Source organism: Leptonotus elevatus, unplaced genomic scaffold (assembly GCF_054856555.1).
Source record: "Leptonotus elevatus isolate MCC_2025b unplaced genomic scaffold, RoL_Lele_1.0 HiC_scaffold_230, whole genome shotgun sequence".
NCBI classification, from domain to species: domain Eukaryota; kingdom Metazoa; phylum Chordata; class Actinopteri; order Syngnathiformes; family Syngnathidae; genus Leptonotus; species Leptonotus elevatus.
In genome coordinates, this window is record NW_028233621.1 from 1 (window position 1) to 2,500 (window position 2,500).

A 2,500-nucleotide genomic window follows, 5' to 3' on the forward strand; every position below is an offset into this window, starting at 1 on the left:
GAGCTCCCACGTCTTAAAAAGGTCTCTCCTATAATTGTACACCAACCATTTTGAGGTTTGGGTGCAAACCTCTCGAATGGGGGGACTCGGTCCCCTATCTACAGCGCCCCTAATGACGACAGGTGGTACTGCGCCCCTGGTAGCCCGGCCATTGAAAATGAATGGGCCCATTCATTTCAATGGGGAATTTCGACCCCTGGTTGCCCGCCATTCATTTCAATGGGGAATTTCGACCCCTGGTCGCCCGCCATTCATTTCAATGGGGACTTTCGACCCCTGGTTGCCCGCCATTCATTTCAATGGGGGATTTCGACCCCTGGTCGCCCGCCATTCATTTCAATGGGGGATTTCGACCCCTGGTAGCCCGCCATTCATTTCAATGGGGGACTTCGACCCCTGGTAGCCCGCCATTCATTTCAATGGGGGACTTGGACCCCTGGTAGCCCGCCATTCATTTCAATGGGGGATTTCGACCCCTGGTCGCCCGCCATTCATTTCAATGGGGGATTTCGACCCCTGGTAGCCCGCCATTCATTTCAATGGGGGACTTCGACCCCTGGTTGCCCGCCATTCATTTCAATGGGGGATTTCGACCCCTGGTCGCCCGCCATTCATTTCAATGGGGGATTTCGACCCCTGGTCGCCCGCCATTCATTTCAATGGGGGATTTCGACCCCTGGTAGCCCGCCATTCATTTCAATGGGGGACTTCGACCCCTGGTAGCCCGCCATTCATTTCAATGGGGACTTGGACCCCTGGTAGCCCGCCATTCATTTCAATGGGGGACTTCGACCCCTGGTTGCCCGCCATTCATTTCAATGGGGGACTTCGACCCCTGGTTGCCCGCCATTCATTTCAATGGGGGATTTCGACCCCTGGTCGCCCGCCATTCATTTCAATGGGGGATTTCGACCCCTGGTAGCCCGCCATTCATTTCAATGGGGGACTTCGACCCCTGGTTGCCCGCCATTCATTTCAATGGGGGACTTCGACCCCTGGTTGCCCGCCATTCATTTCAATGGGGGATTTCGACCCCTGGTCGCCCGCCATTCATTTCAATGGGGGATTTCGACCCCTGGTAACCCGCCATTCATTTCAATGGGGGACTTCGACCCCTGGTTGCCCGCCATTCATTTCAATGGGGGACTTCGACCCCTGGTTGCCCGCCATTCATTTCAATGGGGGATTTCGACCCCTGGTTGCCCGGCATTCGTTCCTATGTGGCGGGGGATTTCAACCCCAGGTCGCCCTCGTGTGGTTCTTTTTGGCGCAGCTGACGGGCTCCGCTGCTCGTGGAGGTTTGCTAGTGGAGGATAACCCCCTGCCTGGGCAACTCGAACGCCCGGCATTCGTTCCTATGTGGCGGGGGATTTCAACCCCAGGTCGCCCTCGTGTGGTTCTTTTTGGCGCAGCTGACGGGCTCCGCTGCTCATGGAGGTTTGCTAGTGGAGGATAACCCCCTGCCTGGGCAACTCGAACGCCCGGCATTCGTTCCTATGTGGCGGGGGATTTCAACCCCAGGCCGCCCTCGTGTGGTTCTTTTTGGCGCAGCTGACGGGCTCCGCTGCTCATGGAGGTTTGCTAGTGGAGGATAACCCCCTGCCTGGGCAACTCGAACGCCCGGCTCCCCCCCGGTCCGCTGGAGCTCCTCCAACGGCCAGCAACAAGCCCCGAAGACGGGCGCGCTCCCCGCGGTCCGCTGGAGCTCCTCCAACGGCCAGCAACAAGCCCCGAAGACGGGCGCGCTCCCCGCGGTCCGCTGGAGCTCCTCCAACGGCCAGCAACAAGCCCCGAAGACGGGCGCGCTCCCCCCGGTCCGCTGGAGCTCCGCCAACGGCCAGCAACAAGCCCCGAAGACGGGCGCGCTCCCCCCGGTCCGCTGGAGCTCCTCCAACGGCCAGCAACAAGCCCCGAAGACGGGCGCGCTCCCCCCGGTCCGCTGGAGCTCCTCCAACGGCCAGCAACAAGCCCCGAAGACGGGCGCGCTCCCCGCGGTCCGCTGGAGCTCCTCCAACGGCCAGCAACAAGCCCCGAAGACGGACGCGCTCCCCCCGGTCCGCTGGAGCTCCGCCAACGGCCAGCAACAAGCCCCGAAGACGGGCGCGCTCCCCGCGGTCCGCTGGAGCTCCTCCAACGGCCAGCAACAAGCCCCGAAGACGGGCGCGCTCCCCCCGGTCCGCTGGAGCTCCGCCAACGGCCAGCAACAAGCCCCGAAGACGGGCGCGCTCCCCCCGGTCCGCTGGAGCTCCTCCAACGGCCAGCAACAAGCCCCGAAGACGGGCGCGCTCCCCCCCGGTCCGCTGGAGCTCCTCCAACGGCCAGCAACAAGCCCCGAAGACGGGCGCGCTCCCCGCGGTCCGCTGGAGCTCCTCCAACGGCCAGCAACAAGCCCCGAAGACGGGCGCGCTCCCCGCGGTCCGCTGGAGCTCCGCCAACGGCCAGCAACAAGCCCCGAAGACGGGCGCGCTCCCCGCGGTCCGCTGGAGCTCCTCCAACGGCC